We start from the raw sequence: 13,385 nt of genomic DNA, 5'->3' as shown, positions 1-13,385 counted from the left end.
AATAGCATTTACAGTATTTACAGTCATGTGCTGCCTATCAGTGTTTTGGTCAGCAACAGATGATGACAGTAACCAATGCATAGATGATGGTAGTCTCCTAAGATTGTAACACTTTATTTTTTCTGTATTTTTTTTTTTTTTTTTTTTTTTTTTAGAGAGAGAGTCTCTCTCTCTCTCAGGCTGGAGGGCAGTGGCGGAATCTCAGCTCACTGCAACCTCTGCCTCCCAGGTTCAAGCAATTCTCTGCCTCAGCCTCCAGAGTAGCTGAGATTATAGGCACCTGCTACCACACCCTGCTAATTTTTTTTTGTATTTTTAGTAGAGATGCGGTTTCACCATCTTAGCCAGGTTGGTATTAAACTACTGACCTTGTGATTCACCGACCTTGTGATCCACCCACCTCAGCCTCCCAAAGTGCTAGGATTACAGGCATGAGCCACTGTGCCCAGACTGCTGTACCTTTTCCATGTTTACACACAAATACGTAACCACTGTGTTATAGTATTGCCTATGGTATTCAGTACAGTAACATGCTATACAGGTTTGTAACCCAGGAGTGACAGGCTATACAACATAGCCTAGATGTGTAAGTATACTCTAGACATTCACACAATGACAAAATTGCCTATTAACATGCTTAAGAGTATATCCCCATCCTTAAACGACATATGCAATATTAGATGCTACTATTACTAAAGCCTGCTTGTTAAATACTAATGTCATTTCCAGGGTCTATAAACAATATTTTCACTACACTGAATACTTTGTAAAATGTTTCCATTTGGAATGTGTTTTATTAAAAAGGAATTCCATTGACACCTTACAGTAATCATTTCCTTGTTTGAACTGGGTCACTTAGTTTATCACAGTCATAGTGGTCTAAAAGTCTAGTATCAAGTAGTAAAAGAAAGATCCTGAATTTTACCTAAATATGTGAACTACATGCGTGAACCTTAAGAAGGGCCCATATTACTCATTATTTGAGAATGTCAGAGAAGTAACAAGGTTGAACTTAAGATAACACCTACTAAAAACTTAATTTATCAATAATTTGTTACCAAGTATCAAATTATGTGATATTTCCCACTGGATGTTTGAAACAAAATGAAAAGCATAACGCTGAAATTATTACTTACTGAAGGGATAGCTATGCCAACCAGGCACAGTCCCTCTGAATACAGCACACTGCTGATCTTACATAGAGTTTAGTGGGTAGCATGGGATTCGGAGATTGGCAGACTTTCAGAGGCTCATTAACATAGTTACTGACATTGGATTACTACTAGCTACATTACTGGGAAGTTACCTAATCTGGCGTCTTCATTTTTAAAAAGAAGCTCTGTTTACAAAAACAGGCAGCAAGCTTGGTTTAGCCTGCAGGCAGCAATTTGCTGACCCTGGGTTTAGATAATCAGTTTCCTTCTAGTTCTAAATTACAGTAGCACAGTTTGCTATTTAAAATTACAGAAGCTGTCGTCTTACTTTTGAGAGAAATCTGTCAGCCATATGTGACACAAGGCAGATAAACTGGTGGTTGGCAGCAGAGACTTTAGAGCTAGACAGTTTTGGGATTCCATATTAATTATGTAGCCCTGGGCAAGTCACTTAAAATTACTCTGAGCATCAGCTCTAAGGTTGTTGTGAGGGGTAAATGAAGTAATTTATATAAAGTATTTAGCTCTATATCTAGCACATGGTAAGCATTCAATAAATGTTATTACTTTTGTTTTGTTACTCCTTTTATAAATTATGTGATCCTCAGTACTTGGTCAGGAACAGTCCTGCAATCAACATTTTTTCCAGCAAAGAAAGAAAATATGCTTTATAATGCTCTACATGAGACCGCTATTAGGAACTCATTATAGAAAAGATGAGGATCCTCCTGCCTCTGCCTCTCAAGTAGCTTGGATTACACACTGTCTCTGCCTCTCAAGTGCCACCATGCCCAGCCAAGTTTTGTATTTTTAGTAGAGACGGGGTTTCACCATGTTGACCAGGCTGGTCTTGAACTCCTGGTCTCAAGTGATCCGCCTGCCTTGACCTCCCACAGTGCTGGAATTACAGGCATGAGCCACCATGCCCAGACAGAATTTTAAAGGTTTAAGTGTAGGAGAATACGCATAAAAATCACTGATCTTCTTAAAATGATAGGATTCCCTTAGATAAAATGTTTGCTGAAATTATTCCCTTTTGTTTTCCATATCTAATTAATTTAATTCAAACTTTCATTATTAAAGTAAGTTAAGCAATCCTCTGCATTAAAATAACTACAGATTGAGCATAGTGACTTACCTTTTATATATAAAGTATGCTGCAATATTGGCATTTATCTCTACTACTTATCTTTAAGGTTTATTTAAGACTTCTCAGACTATTTTTAAAAAGAACCACACTTCTGCTACTTTATTCTATAAATTCCCAAGTATTGGTTTAGAACCTTGAACTTTGAAAAACATTTCAATTTTAAATGAAAATATGAAAGGAAAAAAGATCTCAAGGATAAAGACAATATTACTTAATGGACAGTTTCATTCATAAGTTTGTATAGCATCACTTGATTCACCTCATACTCTCCCAGTCTTGTGTATGCTACTGGTAACTGATCCAGAAACAGAACTTGGTTTCACACTGTAAAGCCTTATAGCCCAGCAATCAGTATACAAAGAAAACAGGGCAAAATTCCAAACTCTTATAAGAATAAACTCAGATTTAGAACTATATGTGATTCAGAAATTCCAAAAAGGCAAATAAGTTTTAAATGTTACAAATTAAAATCAAAATTATAATAATCTACAAAAGCAAACTGTAAATTTCTTGAAAACATACATGTCCATATCCATTCCAAACTAGCAATAAGTCAGTGATCAATTAGGATTTTATACTCTTATGATATACATGAAATATTATACAACAGATTGTGTACATATCATCTAGTTTGAAAGATTAAATACTTAATTTTCTTTAGCATTGGGTGTTTTGTTGCGAAAACAGATCATCCAAATTTTAGAATAAACAAGCCAAATTAACTTTTGGCATTTTAAACAATATTCTGACACACTGGATTGTATTAAAGTGCCATTCTCTGCCACCATTCTATTGCCCATCAAGGCTGGGGGTGGCGAAGAAGAAAGGAGTAGACGATATCTGCCTAATTATAAGTAATCAATCAATGGTATCACTTCCAGGTAGAAGTAGCAGCACTATTATTCACATGAAGGTAGTGCATCATGAATATCAACTTCTAACCTTGGAAGAAAAACAGGCACTCAGTGCTTCAAAAATGACCCGTTCTCTTTCCTTCCTCCCAACCCCCGCCACACACACGAAAAAACCAAAAGCTAATTTTAAAAATAATTTCTGGCCGGGTATGGTGGCTTACACCTATAATCCAAGCACTTTGGAGGCCAAGGCGGGTGGATCACCTGAGGTCAGGAGTTCAAGACTAGCCTGACCAACATGGTGAAACCCCATCTTAAAAAAAAAAAAAAAAAAAAAAAGAAAGAAAGAAAGAAAAAAAAATAATAATCTCTAACATTGTTACTAAAGAAATCTGCCTAGATCAATGAAACTAGTGGTTTTCTAAACCTTTAGTGGGAACAATGTTATGATGCTCTTTTAATTTATCACCAGAAAAGTACAAATTTTCATTTAATTTCTCCCCAGAAAAGTATAAATATACAGAGTGCACAGACCCTTGGAAGACCATTTATGGGCACACTCACAGATGCAGGTTAGCAACTAGAGAGATGAAGTAGAAAATTTCCTTAGGTCCCTACAACCCTCTTCCATAATTCTCTCTCTGATTCTCAAGAACCAACCAAATAATTCATAACCAAACCAAACAACACACTTTCTTGCATGGTCAACCCACTTAAAAAAAAAAAAGAAAGAAAGAAAGAAACTGACAGTATCTACATAGCAATATCCACCAGTAAATAAATTATACTGACATTTTAACATATAACATGTGACTAGTAATATCAATGAATATTATAGTTGATTGCAGTTTACAAAGTGCTTTCACATACAATACCAAGTAATCCTCACAACAATTCTGGTAAGATAGAAGTATCATTTTTATCCCCCTTCCACAGCTAAGGAAAGAGAGAAAATAACTTGCCATGCTCACACAACCAGCAAGTGGAAGGCTGGGATTCTAATAAAGAACTGTGTAGTTCCAGAAGTAAGCTCAGAACATTATTATAATCTGATGCTTCCATAAAAGCCCCTCAGGGAGGCCGAGGCGGGTGGATCACGAGGTCAAGAGATCGAGACCATCCTGGTCAACATGGTGAAACCCCGTCTCTACTAAAAGTACAAAAAATTAGCTGGGCATGGTGGCGCGTGCCTGTAATCCCAGCTACTCAGGAGGCTGAGGCAGGAGAATTGCCTAAACCCAGGAGGCGGAGGTTGCGGTGAGCCGAGATCGCGCCATTGCACTCCAGCCTGGTTAACATGAGTGAAACTCCGTCTCAAAAAAAAAAAAAAAAAAAAAAAAAGCCCCTCAAAACAGAGAAAACAGAATTTAAAAAAATAGACTAATGGGTGACATTTTTATTGTAGACATATCTTGACATGAGTAAACAAAAATTAATTTATTTAAAGGGCTCAACTCCCTCTTGCTTCACTGATTAACATAAAACATTTTGTTCAGAAAAAAACACATGGTCAAATGAATTTTAGGGATTGAAAACAACATTTTGTTATTTTACAAAGCATTTATCCTCCCTCATCTCTTTTTTTTTTTTTCCAGGGTCTGACTCTGTCACCCAAGCTGGAGTGCAGTAGTGCAATCATGGCTCAGTGCAGCCTCAACCTCCCTGGACTCCGGTGATCCTCCCACCTCAGCCTCCTGAGTAGCTGCGACCACAGGTGTACATCACCATGTCTGGCTAATTTTTGTATTTTTTTTGTACAGACAGGGTTTTGCCATGTTGTGCAGGCTGGTCTCAAACTCCTGGGCTCAAGCAATCGGCCTGCTTTGGCCTCCCAAAGTGCTAGATTACAGGGATGAGGCACCGAGCCTGGTCTCTCTTTTTTTTTGGAATATAGAGACAGAGTCTCACTTTGTTGCCCAGGATGGTCTCACACTCCTGGGTTCAAGTGATCTGCCTCCCTTGACCTCCCAAATTGCTGGGATTACAGGTGTGAGTCACCATGTGGGGCCCTTTAGTTCTTAATATACAAATAAAAATGTGACTCTTTTGAGAATTTCAATATAAGTAACCAAAAATTTAAACATCCAATTTACACAACACAAAAACTTCTGAAATTAATGTTTAAGATGTCTGCAACAGTCTTTTTAATCTTTTTAAAATGACAATAACCATTTCAGTTCTCTACAACTCTCAAAAGTTCTTGATAAAACAAAAGGGTTATTTGTCCAAACCCACAGAATGTTTAACACCAAGACTGAACCCTAACTGTGGATGTGATATTGGTACGTCAATATTGGCTCATCAATTGTAATATATAGATCACTCTGATGAGGGATTTTGGCTATGTAGGGGTAGGAGATATATGGCAAATCTCCGTATCTTCCACTCGGTTTTGCTGTGAACTTAAAACTGCTCTAAAAAAATAGAAAGTAGGTGAGATCAAATTTTACCGAACTTTCTTATTTGTTTCTTCTTTTAATTTTTATGAGACGGAGTCTCACTCTGCTGCCAGGCTGGAGTGCAGTGGCTCGATCCCCGCTCACTGCAACCTCAGCCTCCCGGGTTTAAGCCATTCTCCTGCCTCAGGCTCCCGAGTAGCTGGGACTAAAAGCATGTGCCACTACTCTCAGCTAGTGTTTGTATTTTTAGTAGAGACGGGGTTTCACCATGTTGGCCAGACTAGTCTCGAACTCCTGATCTCAAGTAATCCGCCTGCCTTTGCCTCCCAAAGTGCTGGGATTACAGGCGTGAGCCACTGCACCTGGCCCGAGACACTTCTTTTCATATTTAGGCTTTGGCAATTTGGTATCTTAAAAGCAATTTTTTTAAGTGACTAAATAAATAAAGTGACTAAAGTTTGAAGTTTGAAGTGGGTCAGTCAGCTTGAATGACAAGTTAAGTTCTTCTTTAGAAAGAAAGAAGAAAAAAAAAAAAAAAAAAAAAGAATGACAAATTAAGGAGGGCACCAGGAGGAAGTCTGAGGAAAAGCCCCAGCTTAAAGCCACCACCATCTCCAAGCAGCTTTCCAGGCTACAGCAGTGTTTAGCAGCAGTCCTCTGCGTGCCCAAGAGTACCGCTGGGCCAGAACACGAGAAAGATGCGGGAAGAGGATTTCCTTCTAGGGAGAGAATCAAGAACACTGAGTCTAACAATTACCACCTGGTAGGACAAAAACAATGCAAAGGAAAAAACGTGCAACCAGCAGATAAAATACTTCCGTCAACTCAGGTTCTAAGGACCTTTTCCCAAAGTATCCCTCTAAACTGGTAACATTAGCTCAGGGCAAAGAGTCAAAAATAAAGTTATGTCATTAACACAGATGAAAAAATACTCAACATTTTCTATGAAAAACCACCCGATTCAACACTGCCAAGAGGGAAAAACAGCGCAAGTCCAGTAAAGCACGAGGCACGTAGAAAATGCAAGCTATGTAGCCAAATCGCTCTCTCTGAAGAAACCAGCAAGCCAGCTGAGCCCAGCACCGAGTGGAAGGCGTGAAGAGCTGTCATCCCGGCGGCAACAACTCAACCCGGCGGCTGCGCGGCTGGAAAGAGGCTGCGGTTCCCGGTTCCACACCAAGAGGCACTCTCCACGAAGTCCACACCGCCGCGCCCGGGAAGGCACCCCCAGCGTGGCCAGCAAGCCCCCCTAGTGGGGACAGGCAATGCCTTCCTCGCCTAGTCCCCGTGCGGCGTGGCCCACTCGCCCCGCCCCCCACAGGCCGCGGCTCCTGGGGGCGTCCGGCCACCCTCCCGGGGTCCCGAACCCGCGCCAGCCTCACCGCGCCTGCCCTCTCCCTGGATCCCGCGAAGCATCTGCCTGGGCCCCACTTCGAAAGACCGGGAGGAGGGAGCCAAGGAGCAGCCGGCGAGGCTGACAGAGCCAGAGGCAGGGGCTCCCCTACAGGAGCCGGGAGCATAACCCTGCTTCTCCCGCCAACGGGGGCGGCAGAAGCGGTGCAAGGGAGCTCGGGGACTGGAGCTTTCCCTGTCCGGGCCCCAAGCCCTCGCAGCTGTGGAGTTTCGGTTGCTGCACGAGGGCTCGAGTTTCCTTCCGCACGCCGGTGACCCGAGCCGGGACCGTGTTGCGACTTGGGGCTGGGGTGAGGGAAGGCTCGGCGTGAGCGGACGGCACTGCACAAAGAAAAAGGGGACTGAGGGGAGACAAGCGTCCCGTTACCTCGATCCTCGACCCTCCACTCGGTTCTTCCTGGTGTCGCTAAGGCTGCAGCCGCGTCACCCGGCCGCCCTCAGCGGCACCTCAACAGAACCGCTCGAGCACCGGGCAGACGCGCGCTATCCTGCGCGACCCCACGGAGCCCTGGCGGGCGACTGGCGTCCTCTCACCAAAGCCCCAGCAATCGGCGGCCTCCGGGGGCGGGGCGGGGCGGGGCGGGGAGGGGCTGCGCACGGCACTCTGGGAAGTGTGGTTCTCGGGACCTCCTCCCGGAGTCCACTCCCACGGCCTCGCCCCCGCGGCTCCGTAGTGGGCGGCCGGGTCTCAGGGACTGGGCCCTGTTGCCCGGTCTGGTGAAGGTGGACCAGCGCGTAGCTGACGTCCCCGAAACAAATCTTGAAATAGAACACTGCATAAATTCCTTTGAGCTTATTTATCCATGCTTCATTTCTGTGGCAGTTTGTATGTCCGCCAAATCCCCTTCTGCGGCTCTGAGTGTTCCTGGGTTTATGTCTTTGAAAAAAGAAGGGGAAAAAAGGTTTGCTTTTATTTCTGCGTCACTTTCACCACGTGCTCTACAAAGGATGTACAAAACAACTTGTGTTTATAAATATGTTCCTATGCAACAATTTTGCATGTTCTTCACATGTACCCCAAAACCTAAAATTTAAAAAAAAAAAAAAAAGAAAAAAAAAGAATAAATACATACCCAGTTTGTAAACCCAAGGAAGCAGTTGATTGACCTGAGCGCTCACTGCTAAGAAGCAGTGCAAGTAAAAATGCTGTTGAAATGAATCAATTTTTTTCTATAATGTCAATAAAGTGGGATGTGTGAGGCGGGAGATCAAGAGACAGCAAAAAAACAAAAATTTTTAAAATAAAGATATTCCCCTAAATGTGTCTTTTGCCAGACTCACCACAAACTTTCACAATCCTAGGAGTCTATTTCAGAATAAATTTAATCCTAGGAACTTTGTTAATATTAACACATATGAACATTAGCACATCGATGTTAATAGAAATGAACATATCTATCTATCTATATATCTGTATATATATCTGTATATATATGCATCTTATATAAAACCCCAAAACAACTACTCGAATTTAAAATTTAATTTCTAAAAAAAAAATCACTTTTTTTACATTTAAATACAAATAATGTTTTTCGGCCGGGCGCAGTGGCTCGCCTGTAATCCCAGCACTTTGGAAGGCCGAGGCGGGTGGTTCATGAGGTCAGGAGATCGAGACCATCCTGGCTAACACGCTGAAACCTTGTCTCTACTATAAAATACAAAAAATTAGCTGGGCATGGTGGCACGCGCCTGTAGTCCCAGCTACTCGGGAGGCTGAGGCAGGAGAATCACTTGAACCCAGGAGACGGAGGTTGAGGTGAGCAGAGATCGCGCCATTGCACTCCAGTCTGGGCAACAAGAGCGAAAAGCTGTCTTAAAAAATAAATAAATAAATAAAAATATTTTTTTTTGAGAAGGAGTCTTGCTCTGTCACCCAGGCTGGAGTGCAGTGGCATAATCTCGGCTCACTGCAACCTCCGACTCCTGGCTTCAGGCAATTCCCCGCCTTAGCCCTCTGAGTAACTGGGATTACAGGCACCTGCCACCATGCCTGGTTAATTTTTGTATTTTTAGTAGAAACGAGGTTTCAGCATCTTAGCCAGGCTGGCCTTGAACTCCTGACCTTGTGATCCACATGCCTCGGCCTCCCAAAGTGCTGGGATTCCAGGCGTGAGCCACTGCGCCTGGCCAAATAATTCTCAATATTTCAAAATATTCCTCTTTACAGCATTAGTATTTTTCACACTGAATGCAAATACCTTTAGAAAAATAGAGTAAGATGAGTTTTTTAAAAGTGTGCAGTGAAGAAAAGTCATAAAATGTGTCTGGAACATGATGTCATTGTTGGGGTTCAGAAATCAATACCCCCAAAATATGGGGCTTTGCCAAGTTGAACTGAGGAAGCAGCCTCAAGATCTCTCTTACCTCCCCCACTACCCCTCCCGCCTCTCAATTCTTTGCCTCTCCCAAAGCACAGAATGAAGTCGTTCTCTGAACTGCTCTTATCTGTCTAGCCCTGCCGGGTCTGTCCCGCAGACCCTGGCCAGTGGATGAAATGAGTACTCAAACACAGGTATGCAGTGTAAGAGCAGTAGGTGACTGCCTGGTTCTAGCGGTCAGAGAGCAGGCCGCAGAAGCTGGAGCTGCTTGCTTTTATTCAGTCCAGGCACAATGCCGAAAACCTGGAGCAAATGCAACCTGTAGGTAACTGACATTTTTTGTTCCCCTTTCAAAGAAGGTCAGGTGTGTGGATTATCAAAGGTCGTTCCTGGTCAATATAAGCAAACAAGCCTGTTTTAAGATAAATTCCATGACACTCTCTTGTACCTACTCCTTGCTGTTTAAGATAAATTCCCCATCCGGGCGCAGTGGCTCACACCTGTAATCCAAGCACTTTGGAGGTCAAGGCGGGTGGATCACCTGAGGTCGGGAGTTCAAGACCAGCCTGACCAACATGGTGATACCCCCGTCTTTAAAATTAAAAAAAATAAAAAAGGTAAATTCCCTTACACTCTCTTGTACCTACTCCTTGCCCTCTGCCTCGGGGTTATAGAACAGCTGCCTTCAGCTATTCTCCCCGGGAGCTCTGCAAAACTTTCTGACCTTCAGGTTTGCATCCTTTCCCTATAGTTTTTCCCACCACTCTGACCAATCCCCCACAACCTAGAAACTGGACCTGTCAAAGAAGAATGCAATTGCCTTACCGGAGTTTTCATTAACTTAACTCATATTGGAGGGACAAAGACAAGTCCGTCAGCACTCTTGGACAGACTTTCGTCACAAACTATTGTCTGCTCTGTGGGCCCAACAGTTTTTCTCAGGCCATTGTATGATCCCCATTTTCCCCTAAAAGTCATTTACTATACCTTAAGTTTCCACATTTTCCCAATCTCCCTTTTCCCTATAAAGAAGGGTATATAAATGTCTCTACCCCACTGAGTTATTGGGTAATCATTCTGCAATCTCCCTGTGTTATGCGCGTTAAAATAAATTTTGTATGTCTTTTTTCCTATTAATCTGCCATGTGACAGTTGATTTTTCAGTGAAACTTCTAAGGGAAAAGGGAAAGCTTCCCTTTATTCCCTTTATTAAACATAAAATACAATACATATTAGTTTTATTTATTAATTTTTTTGAGATGAAGTTTTGCTCTTTTCACTGAGGCTGGAGTGCAGTGGTGCAGTCTCGGCTCACTGCAACCTCCGTCTCGTAGGTTCAAGTGATTCTCCTGCCTCAGCCTCCCCAGTAGCTGCGATTAGAGGCACCCACCACCATGCCCAGCCAATTTTTTTTTTTATTTTTAGTACAGACAGGGCTTCACCATATTGGCCAGGCTGTTCTCAAACTCCTGACCTGAAGTGATTCGCCCGCCTCAGCCTCCCAAAGGGATTACAGGCGTGAGCCACCACACCCAGGCTTACAGTATGTATTTAATAAGACCATGTTAATAGAAATTTTATTTTTATAGCCTAACTTTTATTTTTATTTTATTTTATTTTATTTTTGAGACAGAGTCTCACTCTGTTGCCTAGGCTAGATTGCAGTGAGTGGCACAATCATGGCTCACTGCAGTCACGACTTCCCCGGCTCAGGTGATTCTCCCCACTCAGCCACCCAAGTAACTGGGAATACAGGCCCACGCCACCACACCTGGCTAATTTTTTATGTTTTTTTGTAGAGATGGGGTTTCTCCATGTTGCCCAGGCTGGTTGTTGAACTCCTGGGCTCAAGGGATCTGCCTTTCTCAGCCTCCCAAAGTGCTGGGATTACAGGTGTAAGCCACCAAGTCTGGCCACTTTTCTTATAATAAGGTGCACAGTAACTCCTAAAAAATGCTTATGGAGAGCAGAACTGCTCTTTATTCTCTGCTAATTGACATGCACACCGTAAACTACTTGTAGTTACTAACTAATCAAAGAAATATACACAATGTTTCAATATTATTATCATCTATTTATTAAAGAACATTTTTTGAGCACCAGACACTGAGCTAGGAACTGGGAAGTACACAGTGAACAAAACTCAATAGTCCCTGCTCTCATGGAGACTTAGGATCTAGACCGGGAGAAGCCTGCATGGGGTGGCCAGGAGTTTGGGGAGCACCTAAGATACACCTAATCTAGAGCTTTGTGTTGGGGTAGAGGAGTCTGGCACAAATTCTGAAAATTAAATGAAATGTTTAAACCAAATAGCTATAAACTGGGGGAAAAAACGTTTTTCCATAAAAAGTGATATAGCAATGCTCTCTAATAATTATTTTAAAAATATTGCCGGGTACAGTAGCTCATGCCATAATCCTCGCACTTTGGGAGGCTGTGGTGGGTGGATCACGAGGTCAGGAGTTCCAGACCAGCCCGGCCAATATGGCAAGACCTGTCTCTACTAAAAATACAAAAATTAGCCAGGCATGGTGGCACTCACCTGTAGTCCCAGCTACTCGGGAGGCTGAGGTAGAAGAATTGCTTGAACCCCGGAGGCAGAGGTTGCAGTGAGCCGAGATCGTGCCACTGCACTCCAGCCTGGGCAACAGATTGAGTCTCCATCTCAAAATAAACAAACAGTATCTTATAAAACCGGATATACACTTCAAGTAAAACAAAACACACATTTTATAAATTGGACAAAGTATCTTCTTAGCTTTTACCCATTCTTAGCTTAGCTCCATTTGAGCAGGAGCTAAGCAAGCCTAGCCTGTAATAAGAAAGGATCTAAGAAATTGCTTCCCTTCCCTCAAAGTCCCATAAATTAAAAATGGAAAGGATCTAATTTCTGTTTGTTCATTTTATGATTATAGTCAGGATAAATTGTGATATTTTAACCTCAATCAACGTTTGATTTTTTTTTTTTTTTTGAGATTGAGTCTTGTCTTGTTGCCCACGCTGGAGTGCAATGTTGCGATCTCGGCTCATTGCAACCTCCGCCTTCCAGGTTCAAGTGCTTCTCCTGCCTCAGCCTCCTGAGTAGCTGGGATAACAGGCATTTGCTGCCATGCTCAGTGAATTTTTTGTATTTTTAGTAGAGATGAGGTTTCACCATGTTGGACAGGCTGATCTTAAACTCCTGACCTCAGGTGATCCACCTGCTCCGCCTCCTGAAGTGCTGGGATTACAGCCCTGAGCCACTGCAGCCGGCCAACATTTGCATTTTAAGTCTTTATCTTTAATCCTGGGATAAAAGGCTTTATAACCATCAAAAGAATTTTAGATGTGGATGGGATATGGTGGCTCATCCCCTGGATGACAGAGCCAGACAATTTTCTTTCTCTTAAAGAAAAAAAGAAAAAAAAGAATTTCAGATGTGGCTTGCAGAGGAATTTGGAAAGATTAATAAAGAAGGTTTTGTTTTTTTTTTTTTGAAAGTGATTTATTTAGAGAGAGAGAGAGAGAGAGAGAGAAACAGGAGGAGAGAGAAAGAAACAGCTAACTCTCACGCTGAGTGAGAGAATCCAGAAAGATGGAATCCAGGAGAGGAAAGCAGTTTCCACACTGAGTGGAAGGGAATAGAGAGAGAGGGAGTTTAGGAGGGGAAGACAGGCTTCCACGAGAGAGTGTGGAAGGAGACTCCAGAGGAGAAACCCAGGGAAGAGAAAGATGGCTTCCACGAGAGTGTTCCCGGAAGGGGACCCAAACATGGAGTCCTGAAGAAGGTTATTTTATCTTCATTCACTACGGAGGCAAAATTTGCAACCAGAGAGCAGTCCTGGAAGAGTTGCCGAGGTTCTTTGTCCACGGAAACATCCTTAAAGAGCCTGAACACCACCAGTAAGACCACCACCTCCCTGCCCAGGTCAGGGTTACTGGCTTGCTGTTTATTTCATCCCAACCTCTTGACTCCTATCCTAACCGTCTCCTACAAAACCAGCCTTTACTGTGGCACTTCAGCTTCCCTCAACAATCATTTCCTGCCTTTTATCCTAAGACACATGTGTGAATGGCTGCGTTTTCTGACCTTAGACTGGTTGCTCACCCTGTGCTAT

The 13,385-nt window shown here is 42.7% G+C and overlaps 1 protein-coding gene across 5 annotated transcripts in view; it reads right to left on the bottom strand.

Annotated features, from left to right (window-relative positions):
- KLHL8 (kelch like family member 8) overlaps positions 1–13,385 on the bottom strand; it is an 86,758-nt gene that overhangs the window by 52,048 nt on the left and 21,325 nt on the right. For 2 of the 5 annotated variants that reach the window (XM_032239675.1, XM_032239674.1), the window contains exon 1: positions 7,338–7,515. The exons of 1 other annotated variant lie outside the window; for it this stretch is intronic. The gene's annotated coding sequence lies outside the window, so the exon portion shown is untranslated. Of the gene's footprint in view, positions 1–6,494; positions 6,788–7,337; positions 7,516–13,385 lie in introns of those variants that run through there. 2 more of the 5 variants (XM_032239679.1, XM_032239678.1) reach the window with 2 other exon arrangements.

Source organism: Sapajus apella, unplaced genomic scaffold (genome assembly GCF_009761245.1).
Source record: "Sapajus apella isolate SASKATOON/1434 unplaced genomic scaffold, GSC_monkey_1.0 scaffold45, whole genome shotgun sequence".
NCBI lineage: Eukaryota > Metazoa > Chordata > Mammalia > Primates > Cebidae > Sapajus > Sapajus apella.
This window is presented reverse-complemented; position numbering and strand designations above follow the sequence as displayed.